General features: G+C 47.2%; 3 non-coding genes across 3 annotated transcripts; all 3 read right to left on the bottom strand.

Moving 5' to 3' along the window:
• Positions 1-4,964: 4,964 nt before the first annotated feature.
• Trnae-uuc (transfer RNA glutamic acid (anticodon UUC)) lies at positions 4,965-5,036 on the bottom strand. The gene has a single exon. It is a non-coding gene; the product is annotated as a tRNA-Glu (tRNA).
• Positions 5,037-13,910: 8,874 nt separating this feature from the next.
• Trnan-guu (transfer RNA asparagine (anticodon GUU)) lies at positions 13,911-13,984 on the bottom strand. The gene has a single exon. It is a non-coding gene; the product is annotated as a tRNA-Asn (tRNA).
• A 4,163-nt stretch (positions 13,985-18,147) lies between these two features.
• Positions 18,148-18,312, bottom strand: LOC124077570 (U1 spliceosomal RNA). The gene has a single exon (XR_006846657.1). It is a non-coding gene; the product is annotated as a U1 spliceosomal RNA (small nuclear RNA).
• Between the last annotated feature and the right edge of the window lie 532 nt (positions 18,313-18,844).

Here is an 18,844-nt window from a genome sequence, read left to right as displayed (position 1 = left end):
TTCTGCCCCATCCCAGTGAAGCCCCAGCCCTTGAGTCCCATGGTTTTCTTCCATGGAATTTCCAGAGAGCTTTCTCTTAAGCAGATGTGTGTGACTTGCCTAAGGGTGATCATTCCCTGGAACAGGACGCTCCTCCAGCCTCCACAGGCCGACCCTGGTCCCATTGCCCAGCCGGGTAGTGAAAGCAGTGGCCTCGGGGAGGAGTATAAGAGCCTCCCTGCGAGCCTGAATTCTATTTCCAGAGGTAAGGGGTCAAGCTCACAGTGTAAGGTCACTCTTAGAATGATCCTCTCTCTTGCCACACCCAAAAGAGAGAGGGGAGGCCAGAGCTGCCAGAAGCCCTGGTGTATTTTAATTATCCATAACAGTGGGATTCGTCATGCCCTTATTTGCACGTGCACATAACATAGTTTGATCTACCTCATTTCCCTTCACCTTCCCTTTCCCTCCCCCTTTTCCTGCCCCTGTCTGCTTTCTCTAATTTACTAATCTCTTTTCTATTATTGTTATTACATTATAATTATATAAAAATCAAGGTTCGTTGTGGTAGATTATACGTGGAAATAGCATAATCTGATAGAATTTATTTCCTAGTTTGTCCCCGTTGTCCGCTCTCCTCTCTCCTTCTGGATCCCCTTCCTGTTCTCTATTAGTATCCCTTCTATCTTAATGTCTACTTAATGTCGTTAAATAGTGCTGTCATAATAACCTGGTGAGTTTTCAACTAACCCAATGCCCGGACTTTATACCTAGAGAATTTAAGTGGTTTCAGGTGGGTTCAGGGCATTAAGTAGTCTTAAAAACTCCCACGTGATTATAACATGTGGCTACCGATGTGGACCATAGAGCTACTGGATGTCTCCTAAACATGCAGCTAGCTTCACAGAAAATCCATTGATGGAATTTGCCTTCCTTTCTAGTGGTTTTGTTTTTGTAGCATGCAAAAAAAATTTTTAAAAAGAGGCAGGTGGATTAGACCTATAATCCAGCTACATATAGCAGAGTCTTTTAAACTTTTTTTTTTTTTTTAGCGGGGGGAGCGGGTACCAGGGATTGAACTCAGGGGAATTCAACCACTGGGTCATCTCCCCAGCCCTATTTTGTATTTTATTTAGAGACTGGGTCTCACTGAATTGCTTAGTGCCTCACTTTTTGCTGAAGCTGGCTTAGTCACGATCCTCCTGCCTCAGCCTCTCAGCTGCTGGGATGACAGGTGTGCGCCACCACACCCAGCGCTTTCAAACTTTTTTTTTTAAGTTGTAGATGAACACACAGGATCTTTATTTATTTGTATGTGCTGCTGAGGGTCGAACCCAGTGCTTCACATATGCAAGGCAAGTGCTTCACCACTGAGCTACAGCCCCGGCCCAACTGTCAGGCTTTTTTGAACAGAAATGTGGAAGAGATCAGATGATAAAGAGCACCTACGAATGAGAAATAAGTACTTTTTCACTTTTCATCTGAGAACTTTGTAATACTGAAGATATTTTTGGAAATGCTGATAAGGAGCATCCGGGTATAGAATTAAGTTTGTGGAATGTTGGTCTCTACTGGATTAGCCCAAGATGGCTCTTTATTTGCTAGGGTTTTATATTCTTTGTGATGAGTCCTTCTCTGTACCCCACCTTATCTCTTTAGAAGAACATTTACATGAGTCTTTCTGTCCCAGCCAAGGTCACCCAACAGCCTCTGGAGCCTGCTGGCTTCCTTCAGATTGAAGCCTTTCAACTCTGACACAGTGAAAAAGTGTTAAGGCCTGGACTTTAGTGCCAGGTTTTCCACCTGCAGCTCATGTGGCTTTGACTAATTTCAACATCTTGATACCACTGTCTTCTCATGGCTAAAGATGAAATTTACTTGCATGGTGTCTAAGGACCCTGCTGGCTTTCACATTACAGGACTCTTCCCTTGGCACTACCCTCCTATTGGATTTAGGAGTGGGGGCTGGTTTCCCTACAAATTATTCTCTCTTTCCTATAACAAGCTGTTTCTGAATGTGCATGTTTGAGGCTAAGCAAATCTCTTCCTGGGTGGTATAAAGATCTTAATTTTCCTCTAGAGGAATACAATGGGGAGTACACTGAGGCTGAGGAGGTGGGGTGGAGGTGTGACTGACACACGTGCAGCAGCTTTGAGCAGGGCGATTAACCTGAGGTGATGGGACCCTGTGTCCTGCACACAGGCAGCTGCTCCTGTCCCTGGTAGTTCACCCCCACAGCTTCTCCACTCAACTGCACTCCTTGTGCACCCGGCATCTGTCACACCTAGCCCCTCGTCAGCCCCAGTTAGGTACCAGCAAGAACTGAGAGAAGATTCTTGTTTTTGTTTTTTTTTTCTTATTCCTTGTTTCAGATAACCACTAATATTGGGAACTCTGAAAAGTTATTGTCATGAAAAAAAATGAAACAACAACAAAAAAATGAAAACCCAAATCTGAAAGCCCAAGGGCTCCATCTCTGAAAACCAAATTTCACAGCTGCTCCAAGTGGGTAGTTTGTAGAAATCACAGCCCTCCAACATGCAAACATGATGACTGTCTAAATGACGCCAATGCCTAGATTCAGTGATGATCTTGAAAAGCCCTAACCCTTGCCCTTCCTCCCCACTCCTTCTAGTGATTGAAGTCAGCAGCACTGGAGGAAAATGGCAAAGACTTGGGATCAAGAAAAAGTCAGAATAATGTCTGCAGATTGCTCATCAGCCCGTGAAGCATGTGTTAGTTTTCCTTGAGGGATGAGGATTTAGAAAACTCTTGAGAATAAAGTTTATTTTATATACATTCTGAGGCCTATTCTTTTTGTGCGTGTGAAAGTAAAAATTATAACTCTTTTTTTCTCCAGTTAAAGTCATGAAACTCAAATCATTAACGTGTTCACCATATGAATACCACAGAGTAATAGTCATCAGGCTGGGTGCATAACTTTGTTCTAAAATTATATGTTAGTAGGCACCTGGTATTGCATAGAAAACCTATGTTGTGTCCCACACTTTGGGAACTGAGATAACTCAGGCAAGGAATTCTGCTCTTGTAGGGAAGCAAACCTGTGAGCAAGGCCGCAGCCATATACATGTTTACTCTTTGGCAACCCAAGGAAACAGTGATAGGAGTTTGCTATTTATTCATAATTTGGAAAAATCTTTCCATGCAGGCCAAATTTCCATTCTAGAGGTTTCTGTAGGACCCACAAGTATAGAAACAATACCTAGATGGAACTAGTATGCTTCAAATAACATTACCCTTTAGATTTCTTTTTCCGAGGATAACTTCTTCATACTCATTGACTTGTGTTTTGCAAGCAAATATAAAAGTGGGACAGTTTGTCCAGAAGCTTTGAAACATACAAAATCTGATAAGCCTCAAACTTAGAAGACTGATTCATATAAGAAGGATGAAGGAGATGCTAACAGAGATCCTTTAAATGTGTTTGTGCAACAGACAAGTGACCTTCATTTCCTTGTAGCAACGAAGGGTACAATGGTACTAGGGATTGTCAACCCCTCCTGCAAGGGAGAGTTTCACATAGAGCCAATTTTTACCTCAAGGCTCAGTCAGTTCTTCACAGCCTTGATTATTAAGGCCTTTAATGTTCTCTTAAGAAATGTTTATATCCCAGGATTATGTGTTCTGCTAAATTTCTGTCAGTAAATTCAGAGTTTTAGTTTTGAATTTTAAACCTACAACATCCAAGTGATATTCTGATCATGGTGTACTTTGTATCCACCAATAATGGAATTATTGGTGTGCATATTCCCTAATAGGAACTTTCCCTGGAGGACATCTTCTCTGTATTGTAAAAACACCCACAATAGTTAACCTGCTATTTCTATGGCAGCTACAGGTCTTCTACTCCCCTCCATCTCCTACTGACTATGTTCTCCCTCTCTCTTCTCTGTAGCTGAGAATATCAGGATGTACTGTCACTTCATTCTGCTCATTTCAGTGGGGACATGCAACTACCTCATATGTACTGGATCACCCTGTGGTTAAAGATCCTCTATTGTACCCTCCATGGAGAATGAATCTTCATGGCAGGAAAAATGTCTACCTGCAACACTTTAAATAGAGTCTGGATTTTTTCCTGAACAACAACAACAAAAGTTTTGGCTGACTTTTCTGGCCTTGTGAGGTGCGTCCGTCCGGGACAAGGCACCTCTGGGGACTTGTGGACCTAGCAGGCCCGGCGGGAGCGCCCCTGGCGGAGGTGGGGGCGCTGGGTGGTGGCGCTGGGGCTGGTCTCTTGCGGACCGCAGGGAGCCTATGGCCTTGAGGACCGCAGGTGTAGGCAGGGTGCAGGGTGCTCCGCGGCAAAGGAGCTGCCGTCGAGGAGGCGGGATAGTCCGCCAATCGCAGCTCCCGGATGGCCTAGTAGCCGGGCCAGCGCTTCCCCTCCTGCAGACCCCCAGTCCTGGCAGCCTTCTCCCACGAGCTCGCACTCTGGGACCCCCTTCGGTGGTCAGTTCTTGTCACGTCCACGTGTCACTGGAAGGGGCTCCTGCCAAAGCCAGAGCTCCTGAACAGCAGTCACAGGCTGGTCCAGTTCCCTTTGCTTATAAACGGTGTCTCTCGGGCGTTGGGAGAGAAGCGGCTGAAGGCCCCTCGACTGGCAGAGACCCTCGACGTCCCTTTCCTTCTTAGCTGAAGCGCCGCCTGCAGGCCGTACCCTCTCCTGAAACAGGACACGCTTTGTCTTTGTATGTTAAGTAAATGGTTCTTAGCAAATCTGGCAATAATACATATTCTCTTGCTTCAACTTCTTGAAGAATAAAGACACACACATCAGGGCTTTTGATACCGCCCCCCAACTTCCTAAGGTACTGTTAATTTTCAGGGCCTGGAGGGATTCCCTTTTCCTGAACCCAAAGACTGTAGAAGAGACTCTTTGCACCACTTAACACACTCTGTGGAGCTACAAGGTAGGATTCCTCGTGCGCGAAAGGCGGGTTGCAGAAAAAGGCATCAGGCATTCCCTGACCGGGAATCGAACCCGGGCCGCGGCGGTGAAAGCGCCAAATCCTAGCCACTAGACCACCAGGGAACCGTTGCCGTTCCTCCACTTAATTTTAGAGGACACACTAGAAACGTCTGCCCTTCCACGTGCTGTTCGTGGTTTTAGAGATGATCTAGAAAGTCGGACCTTCCAAGCTGTCTCCAAAAATCGAGGCCGCAGGCGAAGCAACAGAACTTGGTCCCACAAGTAGGGCGACTTGCAGACCGCCAAAAGCACAATCCGCCCAGCGAGCCGTTGGCGGTGCGTCTCTACTGCAGCTCAGTAGTGACCTGGAAACCCAGAGGTGATAGGGGACCCGGCCGTGGACCCGCTGCCTGCAAGGATGAGGGAGTGGACCAGGGAGAAAAGAGGCTGAGCCTGAGACCCAGGACCTCCGGCCACAGGGCCCGAGACTCCCGCAGCAGCAGACAACCCGATGGAATCTCAGTCACAATCAGATCTGTTCGCCCTACAACCGTTTGCACCCTCAGCATCTCCATGTTGGGATTCTTTACTACAATCCTCCCATGGCTCAGAGCAAATCCCCCAAACAGACTAAAAACAAAACAAGTTCTTTTGGACGCTGAAGTTTTAGGCAAAGTCCATTTCAGACGAGGAATTCGGGTTTCACTGTCGATCGAGTATGGACCTTGACCTGCACACCTTCCCAGGGCCTGATCACTGACTAGGACCCAGGACTCTTGGTCAAGACGGGAGGCCAATTTAACTGGCAACCCTCGGGAGAGTGGGCCGTCCTGCCTTTGCCCTTTGTCCTCCCTTCCCTAAAGCCTCTGGGCCGTGGTCTTGGGGACCAGGGACGGGCCCGAGACCTCCCTGCGCTCCCCTCTCACACCAGCAGGACCCCACCCCTCTCGGGAGGCACCGTGTGGGCGCCAGGTCTAGGAGGTGAGTCTGTGGCTCCTCGCAGGTCTCCAGCCCTTTCCCCTGTTTTCTTTCCTCCGGGAAGAACCCCAACGGGAGCTAAGAGACAGGAAGGTGTGAAGCCGCTCCTCTGGATAACTGCAAAGGAGAGGAATCGTGCAAAACGAGAAGGAAGGGGGGGGGGGCGTTAACTTTCCTAATCCAAAGCTACACGAACCGGCGTCCTCTGGGAATGGTTCTCCCCAGACGCTGGTGGGGGTGACGTGGTCCAGTCGCTTGGGGGCGTCCAGTTTGGGCCCGAGCAAAGCTGAGCATGGCCTCTCGGTATCCGAGGGGCTTGCTGCCGGCGCCTTCCCCAGGGCCCTTCCCCAGGGCGGGAGCTCTTGAACCTGGGCTGTGGACGGCGGTGACCACTGCAGTAAGAAAAGCCAACTGCGGGACGGAAAAGGACTCATTTCCCCCCACAAACTTTTTAAGTTCACGTCCCAGAAACAGATCTTAAAGAAACGTTACCATCTTTCAGCAAAAGAAAACTGCCCGCTGAGATTTTGCGGTGGGGCAAACGTAAAAACCTGGGTCACCACTTCTCTCTGACCTCCGCCCTCACCCCCGGCTAGAGTTCGCGTTCAGGACCCGTGTTGAGCGGGAGAATTTAAGAAGCAAATAAATAAGGAGTTTGGGGTGAAAGGAAAGAAAGCGACCACAACACTCAGGGCAACCAAGAGATTTTTATTGCAGCAGAGCAACAGAGGAGAAAAGAGAGAAAGAGAAGGAGAGAGAGAGAGAGAGAGAGCGCGCAAGAGAGAGAGGGGCCCGGCAGGAGGGAGTTTTATAGCCCAAACCTAATGGGGCCTCTGGGTCTGCAAGCTGCCTTCTTGGCACACAAGGGGGGGTTAAGTGTTCGGCCTGGGGCGGGGGCTTGGGCATTAGGGCTTGAAGCCATCAGATGATACAGAACCAGACAGAGGGTTTGAGCGGCCAGGTCACCCTGCCGCTCACTTTGCTTGGCCTGCCCTGCAGACAGCTTACTCAGCCTGTCCTGCACCTAACATGGGGTGCTACAGAAGGTGAAATAAAACCGCCTCTCGAGAAGAATCTCAAGCCCGAGGTGGCTTTCCTGTGAAGTCCGCTAGGCTGCCCTGTGTGCCCCACCAAAAGGTGGCCTCGCAGTCTTTCCGTTCCTAGTCACCTTCGGGGCTGGCCTCCCGAGGAGGTCGAGGCAGGCCAAGAGGCGTGCTGTGCTGCGGGCGGAAGCCAGAAGCCTCGGTGTCAGCCTTTGCTGCTGTGCTGCCGAACACGGAGACGTTAGTCGCTGAGCAGGAACCCATCGGGGCGCTTTCGGAAAGGCTGCGGGGCGCGGGCTCCAAAGGGCTTGGCAGGAAGGAGCCGGGAGAGACGGAGGGGGACTTCCCTGCGGCTCCTGGGGACCGAGGGCGGCGCCCTGCGAAGGGCCGAGGAGGCACCGCCTCATCTCGAGGGGCCCTCCACACTGCGGGCCGCGGTGCCCAGGGACCCGTCGCCCACACCCCCGACCCCTGCAGCGCCTCGTTTCCGGGGGGGCAGTGGCCGTCACGTTCGCCTCGCCCGCGTGAGGTCCCCGGCCCGAAACCGGGCGGAGACAGTCCTGGGGGTCCTTTTGTCATTCCAGCTGATTCCCCTCTGGACAGAGGGACACAATCTCAGCAGAGGGAACAAGGTTACCTGCGTATTTGCTTCTCTAGTAAAGGTCAGCGAAAGTGTCATCACTGCCCTTCCACAAACCTGAGACACTCCTCCTTCCACCTGGTCGGACGAGGCCACAAGTGTCATTAGCTCCCGGGAAAAGGCGTCGCAGCCGCAGGCCCAGGTCTTCTTCAGTCAAGTCCCTTTCCTTGTCTTGAGTCTGTTCCTCGAGCGGCGTCTTCTCCTAAGCTGACTTAGTGACTCTGCTGTGTGAGCCCGGAAAGCCTTTCCCGGAGTCGTGGTGGCATCCTGCGTCTCACCTCACAGCTGAGGGACAGGCTGATTGGCCTGAGAGATCAAACCTGCCTGTGGGCCAAGCCAAGAGGTGTCATCACGCTCCCTGGGCCTACCGGTTTAAAATCTGCTTCCGGTTCTGGTGGTGGCCACGGTGTAGAGGACAGAGTCCTGCTGTGCCTGGGGTAGGATTCACATTACCCCCGCCCCGGGACCACTCCAGTGCACTCAGTGAAAGAACTAAGTTCCCATGGTTTTGTTCTCTGCAACCCTGTCCCACACTCTCTGCAGTCCACAGAGAGGCATTCTGCAAAAGCCCTGGGTACCTGGGGATCTGCCCAGTCCTAGCCTTCAGTGGGCTTTTGCCCAGCACTTGAGGAAAGTATCTGTCTTACATTTGGGAAAGATTTTAGTGTGAGCTTAGTAATTTTTTTGTTGTTGTTGTTGTTGTTTGTTTTTAGTTCCCAGAATTTGTCAACTGCTGGCTTGCATTCAGGGAAGGCCTGGGGCTGCTTCTGATTAGCACCTCCCTGTTTGCTGGGAGCTGCTCCATTAACATTTCTTTAGAATGGGCTCTGGGCCTTGGAGACATTAACATTTCAATTTCCCAAGTGCTGCTCTGCTTTCCCGGGCTCCAGTCTCAAAGTGGCCTTTATTCTCGATTTTACTCAATATTAGACCCGATTTACCTAACTATACTAACTGTCTATCTTTAAATCGGGCTTCTCTATAGATGACATTTTAGGCACTGTCATAGACTATTAAAAGGCTTTGTGAGACAGGCAATTGGGGTGGAAGAGAGACTTTCCCACATTAGGTTTAGTGAGCAGCCCATGGGCTGCAGTCTCTGGAAATGGCCATAGGTAAGAACTAAGGCGCTTCCCCTGGGGGCAGTCATGCTCTAATGTGTACTACATTCCCAGCCCAGAGACCTCTTTATGGAAAGGAGGTCTCACCTCAAAACTCTGCTCAGGGCCTCTGTAGAGATCAGCTATCAGGGGACTGGAAGTTACTTTACTCTGACTCTTAGCCATTACTCCTCTCTCTTCCACTTGCCAAGAGCTTTTTGTTCAGGGCCCCTCATTTATCACTATTTGATAACTTAGTTGTCCCCTATTCGATACATCTCACACTTGTTTGATGCCATTCAATGGAGAGAGAGAGAGAGAGAGAGAGAGAAACATTGAAGAAGTTGGTACCCATTTTTATTTAACCTCTTGCTTATGCTAACCTACCAAATGAATAAAGGCTTGACCGTTACTTTAGCTTGGCTGAGGTCTCTCTCCTCAGTTTGTAGATGACCACTTTTGTTTTTACATGGAATTTTCTCTGTGCGGTGTCTCTCTCTATGACCTAATTTTTTTTCCTTATAAAGAAACTAGTCAGATTATAGTCCACCCTAATAGCCTCATTTAGTATAATTACCTCTTTAAAGGCCCTATCCCCAAGTAGAGTCACATTCTAAGCTACTGGGTGGGGGAAATGGACACAATTCAGTCTATAACATTGGCTGTGAAAAGAAATTGGTGGGTAGGTACTGACTGTGACTGCAGCTCCTTGGAATTCTAATCCATTACAGTTACCAACAGGATGCCATTAAAAATTCATTAAAGATTTGGATAACTTCCCTTTATTCACATATGGGGTAGACTCCTACTCACACCAATTCACAAGAGATGAAAACTGCTGTGGATCTCTTCTTTTGATAAAATGGACTTGTCACTTCTTGGAATTCAGTTCATTTTAGTTTTTTTGCAACCTTAGCTCTCTGGTGATTTAAAAATTGTTATTTTCAATCTGAACTAGGTTGTTCTCATGGTTAGGAGTGATATTCTCTTGCAACTTCTTACACCCTAATTGGATATAACATTTCTCTGGTGATTTTTAAATGTCACACTCCACTTACCATTTTTAATGGAGTACTTTCTAGGGGCTTCAAAGAAATCTTTTATTTTAATTGCCTGGAAGTCAGGCAACAAAGGACAGTAACCTCCTGAAAAGTGGGAAATAAACCATGTATCCCCTGATGACCCAGCTTACACTGTTAGGTGCAGAATTGTCCCAGGCTGGGCACACAGAAGGGGCTCTATGGCAGACTTCCTGCACTGAGATGAAACTGAGAGTCTGATGAGAGCAGGAAATCTGGTATTCATAGGACAAAGACCCAGAGAGAAGAGAGCCCAGCAGAGAGAGAATCTGGACATATGTAGAACCCCCCACACACAAGCCATATTCATCAGATCACCAGTGTATACATGCTTCTAAAGAAACTAGCTGATACCAGAGAAATATTTAAGACAAATCATGGGGCAGGTCTGGTCCTTGCACGAGGCAGGCACTCAACAGTGCCTGAACACAGCAGCCAGACTGGAACTGTTCATAATTCATGTTTTGGTAGTGAGGCAGCACTCTCTTGAATCTCCTAAAATCAGAAAAACAAGAACCAAATGCTGCAGCCCAGCTGGCTGGGCAAAATAACCCCAGGGGTGACAAATAACTTGTGTACGTTGATACAGCAGGAGTAGGAGCCCTTTATTGCAGGACAGGAGCAGTATTTATACATTCCACACAGCTTATCTAATTAGCATAAACTAGATACATCAGTCAACCAATAAGGAATCTCCACACTTAATGGCTTGTTTTTGTTACTTCTCAAACCACTCCCTCAGGCATTTTGCCAGGCACCATCCAGACTTGTTTAGGAACTCTAACATTCCCCTGGCAAAATGCCAGGTGTTATTTTTGACTTGTTTACAGACTCTAACATTTCCCCCTTTTGTTTAATTTAAATAACGACCATAGTGGTTTTTACAGAAACACCATAAACAACCTGCTACAAACAGAAAGGGAGGATACAAAATGCCACAATACCAAGCCACTTGATGGCTCCATGCAAGAAGCCCTTGGAAAAATTATACCAGCAATGACACTGTTAGCAAAGATACTGAGTTACAATTTGTTATAGATTACAGTTTGTTGTCTCATTCCAGAAAGCAGTGTCTCAATAGATTAACTCACAGTCCAGGTAAATCACAGTCCAGGTAAATTCTGCAGGCAGCTAGCTTAAATCACAGTCCAGGTAAGTTCTGCAGGCATCTAGCTTAAATCACAGTCCAGGTAAGTTCTGCAGGCAGCTAGCTTAAGTTGTAGCAGCAGAAACAGCAATAGCTCCAAAGTCTCCTCCAGTTTTCAGCAACACTGGAAATTCTTCCACCTTGGTCTTTACCGGCACTGGGACGAAGGCAGGAACTCCGGATGGCTAAAGAAAATCCTGTAGCATTCAACTAAGAAAACAGCCTTCTGAACAATTTAGTACATTATCTCAAGGTTTTTTACATTTGAAATAAGCATTAATAGTGTTATTACTCATTAGCTTCCAGGTGTGGGAGAACCATTGTAGCTTAGTTATTGGCATTGAAAATGACCAAACATCAGGGACGCTGGTAGCGTCTTCTGCCAGCTGTGGCATCCTGGGCAGCCCCAGATGGCCCTGGGGAGTGTCCCGGACTCAAACTGCTACTGGGCACAGGGAGCAAGAGCCTGCGAGACTGTGCCTCCAGGTCAGGTCTAGATTTGGGCTCGCGGCAGTGGAAGAGCCAGCTCCCCAGCCAGGAGGCGGGGAAGGGCCAGTCGCTGCCGCCTCTTGGAAAATCCTTGCTGCGCTGTGACCGGCTTGCACACTCGGCAGTTGCCTCTCTCCGCTTCACGCACCCTCCAGTAACGAAAAGTATTTAGTAATAGCCTTTTGCTGCAACTTTTTTCCTGATAATCTTTCTTCTTCTGAACTTTCTTTTTCTTTCTGACTAGAGTTCCTGGGCTCTTATCAACACATGCCCTAACTATTCTTGGTTCCACTGGGGTGCCTTCTTCCCTTAGTAATTTACTTCTCACCCCTTCCATATTTTCATCACAAAGACAATACAATACACTGAGACAAAACAAGACACAAACATACTGTATCAATCTTCTCCATTTTCTCAAAATGGCCATTTTTCCTCTCGCCCTATCTGCCTGGGGACGAGCAGATTTGCTCCCGTCCTATCTATGGACGGGCAGCTTTTTTTCGTCACTTACCCCCGAGTGTCCCGGGGCTCCCCGTACGGGCCACCATCTGCCGCAGCCCGGCTGCTGCAGCAAAATAACCGGGGGGTGACGAATAACTTGTGTACGTTGATACAGCAGGAGTAGGAGCCCTTTATTGCAGGACAGGAGCAGTATTTATACATTCCACACAGCTTATCTAATTAGCATAAACTAGATACATCAGTCAACCAATCAGGAATCTCCACACTTAATGGCTCGCTTTTGTTACTTCTCAAACCACTCCCTCTGGCATTTTGCCAGGCACCATCCAGACTTGTTTAGGAACTCTAACATTCCCCTGGCAAAATGCCAGGTGTTATTTTTGACTTGTTTACAGACTCTAACAACCAAAAGGATTATATGGTTCACAAGTCACTTAGCTGAACCCCAGAACAAAATTCAAGATTTATAGGAATTCTAAAATTCAAGAAAGCAAATCCCACTATTAAAGAATAACAGGAATGTAAAAAGCTAGGAAAACATGACCCATAAAAAGGAGAATATTCATTAATCAAAGATGAACCAGACTGACACAAAGTTAGAAGTAACAGAACTTTAGAACAGTTGTTATAACTATTTCATAGGTTCAAAGAGTTAAGCACAGACATGGAACAGATAGAAATAGCCAGAATCTAATTATAGATTCAAAAATAACATCTGAGATAGTAAATTCAGCAGATGGAATTAAGACAGAAGATCGGAAATTGCAGGCAAAAGTACTAGGAAACATAAAGTCATAAACAATTGAAAAACAAACTCATGGCAAAAAATTGTTATTAAATGAACAAAGCATTAACATCTTGTAGGGTAACTTTGAGAAACAAAAAATTAGTAAATGGAGTCCCTGAATAGAATGGGGAAGAAAAAGAAATTTTTAAGAAACAGTGACTGAAAATTTTCCAATCATAATGAAAATCATTAACCCACTGATCCGAGAATTTGAACAAACCCCAAGCACAAGACACCTGAGGAAAACCACACCAAGGCACATCATAATCAAGCTGCTCAAATCCATTGAAACAGAAAAAAAAAAATATCAAAACCAGAGGAAAAGGTAGTGAGGGGTAAAGCATGCAAAGAAGAAGGCAGTGGAACATCTTTAAAGGGATTGGGGGCGGGGGGCGTGGATGTAGAATTTTAAAAGTTGTTTAATTCCTCCAAGTAGAAGGAAACTGATTTCTGGTTGTACACAAAATATGAGGAATGCTGGAAATAGTACCTACACTGGCAAATATTATGGGAACACAGGATTTTCTTATTTCTTTTTTTTTTTTAATTTATTGGTATGTGGTGCTGAAGATCGAACCCAGTGCCTCACACAGACCAGGCAAGCGCTCTGCCACTGAACCACGGCCCCAGCCCTCTTACTTCTATCTTAAAAAACATCTGACAATAAAGATACACTGTGGGATCTATAACACTGTAAAGTAAAATGCATGACATCAATAGCATAAAGGAAGCCAGGGGAGAAATGTAAATAGGTATAATACCACTTAATAAGTAAAATCTGGACACTCTAAACACTGAAGCCATTCACCATGTAACAAAGGAAAGACTTATGGCCAAAAAACCAACCTAGGAGACAAAGGGTTGGTATCTTTAAAACATGAAAACATTATGATTGGGTAATTGCTCTTCCAGGAGTTGACTCTACAGAAATACTCGAACAAGTGGTCAAAGATATGTGGACAAGAATGATGACGGTCGCATTATTTGTAATCATAAAGCATAGGACTAAATCAATGTCAAAAGAGTATGAACCACGGAAGACTTTCCCATACATTTCCGGGTAGTGAAGGACTGTGTCCTAGCTCGTTCTTAGCGGTTCCCTTATGAGAATCAGCAATTTACATTCTAATTTACATTTACATGAAAATTTGCATTCTCTTTTATACCCGAAGAAACAAAGGATTGGAGAGTGAGGGGAAGTTTCTTTCTCCACTTTCAAAGGTAAGAATATCTTAAGAAAGGATCAAAGTATTTAAAAACCAGGAGCAAGCACGTCCCTGGGTGGGCTCGAACCACCATCCTTTCGGTTAACAGCCGAACGCGCTAACCGATTGCGCCACAGAGACGCCCTTGTCCCCGCACTTCAACGTGGAGGGAATAATGACACAACTCCGAGTGTTGCCGCCAACTTCTTAGGACAACAAAACCTGCAAACTGCGACTCCGTGGAGGATCGGAGAGGTGGAGTCGCTGTGCGGCCACGACCCAGACCTGGGCGTAGGGGGTCCCGAGATCCCAGGGACAGCCGAACGGCCTCCCCCCGCCCTGCCCCGGCTGCTCCAGCGGCCGCGTCCCGCAGACGCCCGGGGCCCACTCCCCGCGCCTGGACCGCGGGCTCCGGGCGGCTCCGGGGCGCCCCCTGCCTGCTCCGCCCGCCCCCCGACGGCCGTCCCTGGGCTCGCGCTCCCCGCGCTCAGCTCGGCTGCGGTCGGGGGAGTCCGGCGGCAGAGCGGAGCTGGAAAGGGGAAAGGGGGCCAGAAGCAGGGGAGGCTGGACGGCAGCGGGACCTTCAGTGTGCCTGAGCCTCAGAGGATTGGAGAAATCCTCAGAATGCAGGAAAGTGTCCGAACCGAGAGCGGAAAACCGACAGCAGACACGGGAGTTGACCAAGAAAGCAGCAAAGATGAAGATGATGACGACGACGACTTCGACGACGACGATGGGTCTTCACATTTAAAAAGGAAATAAAAAGCAAAACAAGGGGAGAAAATTGGTGCCAGTAGGTCTAGGCACGCGGCGGCGATCCCGCAGGATTCAGCGTACGGACAGACGGCGCGCAGGGAACCGGGACAGTGGACGGCGGCCCCCGCAGCCCGGCTTCTGGGGCGAGCCTTGCGGAGGCTGCGACCTGACCCTGTCACCCTAGGGAAGTCGCGAGCAGTGGGGAATGGGGGCGGTTAGGCCGTAGCTAGGAGGTTGGCGGGAGAGGGTCCTCGAGGTCCTCACCTTCATCTTTGTGGTGGTCACTGTTCATGTCGAACAAGGTGTTTCTCAGGACTTCAGTCCCTAAGAACAATTCCCTTTCTTTATGTAGTTGGGTAAAGAAACGGGCAGTCAGAATAGGAAAATGGTGAAGGACGTCAAGACCACCGTTATGTGCTCTATCATGTCAAACAACAGCCATTTCCCTAAAAGGACAAAGACTCCATTCTTGCAAAAAACACAACTACACAAATTAGCTGAGCACGCACAGGCGACAATTAAAATCTGTTTTTTTCCTTGTGGGATGGGTTTTATTTTAAAAAAGAAAAAGAAACCTCATAAGTGAAACCATACAGTACTTGTCTTTTTGTGACTGGCTTTTTTTACTTAATATATTGCTCTGAAGGTTCATCCATATCCCAGCATATGTCAAAATTTCCTGCCTTTTAAAGACTGAATAATATTCCATTGTCTGCCTACCATCTTGTTTATCCATTCATTCATCAATGGGCACTTAGTGGCTTCCACCTTTTGACAATCATGGATAATGCTGGGCATACAAATATCTCCTCAAGACCTTGCTTTCAATTTTTTTGGGTATATACCCAGAAATGGAACTGCTGGATCACATGGTAATTCTATTTAAATTTTTTTGAGTAGTCACCATGGTGAAGGACGTCAAGGCCACCGTTTGATGTTACACCATTTTACATTCCTGTGAATAGTGCCCAAGACTTCCAGTTTCTCCATATCCTTCAACACTTCAACACTCATTTTCTGGTGTTTTTTTATGGTAGCCATCTTAATGGCTATGAGGTAGTCATGATTTGCATTTTTACGAGTTATGAAAGGGGGTAATTGTAAATGCCTAGCATAGCGGAAAATGATACATGGTAAATGTTAGATATCTAACAACTTTGAAATAAGAAGTATAAGTTATAATCTTTGCTACCTTTATAAACTGGAAAGACATCGAAACTTACCAAATCTCAATAGACATGCCCATTTTCTGGTACATCATCAGTGACATTGGCATTTACTAAGGCACTACTAAATTATTGATAATATATTCACTTTTTAAGAGGACTCTGCAATATAAAGGAAAACGGAAAATACAAAGCTGAAGCCAAAGAAGTAGGTAACTATTAGTGACAATGCAAGTAGGATTGAGAGTGGGGGAACCAAAAGAGATGCCATGTCTCAATTCAGGCCTTCATTCCTGTTCCTCCCAGCCACTCCAGGTGACCCATCCTCCAAGATCAGCGTGGCTCAGATGAGGTCCAAAGCAGTGCAGTGGTTTGGTGTTCTGCTGGACCCTGTGAATGTGTTGTTCCCCAAAGCATGTGTTAGAAATTTAATCCTCAGTGCAATAGTGTTGAAAGGTGGGGCATAACAGAAAGAGTTCAGGTCCCGAGGGTACCACCATCACAAATGGATGAAATGCCAATTAAAAGGGTTTGAGCCTGCAAATTCAGTCTCTTGATCTTTCTTGCCATGTGATGTCTTTCACTATGTTATGATGCAGCAAGTAGGCCCTTGATCTTAGACGTCCCAGCCACCAGAACCAAAAGCCTTTATAAGTTCTTTATAAATTGGCCAGTCTCGGGTATTCCAAATCAGAGCGTCTTTTCAGCAAGCCAGCTTCTTTAACAGCAGCTGGACATATTCCACTCCTTTTCTTTTCTATCCCTGAGAGAAAGGGGCTCCTGTCACAGCCACAGAGTGGACGGACTTCTTTAGGACAGAATGCACTTGCGTACGAAGACGCGAGAAACTGCCCCTCAAGGACATGATCACAGCGCCGGGATGCCCGGAGAGAAGTGTGTCGGTGCTGCCTGCAGCCTCGAGTGAGAGCCTCTGACCGCCGCAGAGCTTACCTAATAGGCGCGAGCCCGCGACAATTAAAATCTTAACAGGCTCCAAAGGGGTCAACTTCCCCTCATGGGCCTTTAAGGGATGTCAAGAGACCCTGGTGGCACTCTTACGCCTCCCCTACTCTCTGTTGGGGCTTCTGAACCTTAACCTCCTCTTTAATGAGTTTGCTTGCTTAATCTCGGCGTTTGCGGTGTTCATTCTTGGACTCCGTGGAATACTGACCGGATGCGGATCTCTACTGGTACCATATGATGGAGTGTCATCTGGGGTTTAGGTCAGGCTGGGTCAGAGTTACCGTGGGGTGACTGTTGTTCTAAGATGGAGAATATGCTTCAAAATAGCATCACCTACGTCCAGTCCTCCCTAACAATTAGCCTTCTGCCTTGTGCCCAGAGCCACACGGTTCTAAATCCGAGTCCTTGTAACGTCGTGCTAAATCGTGCCCTGTTCACGGAGTCCATGAATGAGCACCATGAACGCCGCGGTGAACAGGCGAGTTTTATTTAAGAAAGTGATAGACGTCTCCAGAGGGAGGGGGATCTCCGAGCCGAGGATCCGCGGGAACTTACCTTTCTTTCTCATGTCCCCTCAGAGCTTCTTTCTTTATTAATCCTTGTCTTTCCTCCCTTCTCCGTATAACTAGGAGCACGAGCGCGGAGGTCAACCGTTAGCAACCCTCAGTTCTCTCCCTGGTAAGCAGTCGTCCCACTTTCAACCCTTAGCATTCTTGCCTACACCGACTGCCTGACCTTTTATACCTACCTCAACCTTTTGGCAGAAAATATCAAAAAGTGAGACGCCAGCTCTGAGTCTGATCTGTAGCTCCCACGAATTAAATGGGCATTAATCATCTTTCTGGTTGAGATATAGCAAATATTGGTGGGACTTTTAATGAAACAGTGGAAAGGAAGCGAGCGCACTTGATAGCGCGCGTACTCTTAAAGCAGACGGCAAAACTATAAGGGGGCCAGAGAAGAACGTAGAACAATATTTTTTAAAAGACAATAAAACCGCTTGAACGTTATCTGACCAGCTCATGAAATGGTTCACGACGTCATCTTGTAGCGAGAAGATTAACAAAAGCGAGACAACACTGAGGGAAGGTAGAAACCCTACCAACCTCTTTAACCTGGGCGTGGTCTGAAAGGATTCGTTCGCCGTTAAGCCGTCTGTCCTACACAGCACGCCCTACAGCAGGGTCCACGCACAGGAGAGAGATCACAGAATACACTAACTCAGTGGTTGGGGAGTCTGTATCATCTGGATAAAACCTATGCGGGATTACCTGGTATATACTTCTAGTGAAGCAAAAACTAGGAAAACTCAAATTTTCTACCAAGACAACCACTAAAGAAACTTTTCTCTAAGGGGCTAAATTCACCCATTTTCAGCGGTGCGCTACACAATTAACTATTCTTTCAATGAGACCAAGTCAGGGGAGAGCGCGAACGCAGTCCCCCACTACCACAAATTATGCAGTCGAGTTTCCCCGCATGTGGAGAAACCGCAGGGGTCAGCACACCTCAAGTGCAATGGTAGAGCCTCACCCTGGGAGAACCACCTTCCTGATCATGGTATCCCCCCTGCCAGGTAAGTATGAAAATGCTGATGCACAGGCACAGTACAGCCTCCTCTCCCCTGACTGTACAGTCATGGTCACCAACCTCCCTTTCACTTGTCCATTGTGATTCTTCCGAACCACTCTCCGTAAAAGACTCCCACCCACTGTCACCCACAAGACAAGCCACAGCGAGCCAACACACTACCTTTCATCTATATCTCCCGACCAGCAGCCCCTGCGCCGCCTCATCTGCATACTTTACCTAGGTCAATACTTGGCCTAGGTCAATTCGGCCCACCTTTCCTCCCTGACTCTCAGTCTCCTCTTGATTTACAGCGGCCACAGTATTTTTCTCAACATGTTTTGGAGAGTATCCAACGGAAAGGGGAAAACGCCTGTGGTGATTGGAATGAGGGTTCACTTTAAAAACATTTGGAGAAATTGTGGGATTTGACTAGAATACCAACTAAACTTTTGATAATCTGGTGGTATCTTCCACTGATGGCCTGATAACAATTTCTCATCTTCCTTAGTAAGAAGAGTTGAAAAATTATTCAAGGAAAAAGAAA

The sequence above is a fragment of the Marmota monax genome, unplaced genomic scaffold, assembly GCF_021218885.2.
Source record: "Marmota monax isolate L192 unplaced genomic scaffold, Marmota_monax_Labrador192_F-V1.1 WCK01_AAM20220418_F8-fsc00108, whole genome shotgun sequence".
Taxonomy (NCBI): Eukaryota; Metazoa; Chordata; class Mammalia; order Rodentia; family Sciuridae; genus Marmota; species Marmota monax.
This window is presented reverse-complemented; position numbering and strand designations above follow the sequence as displayed.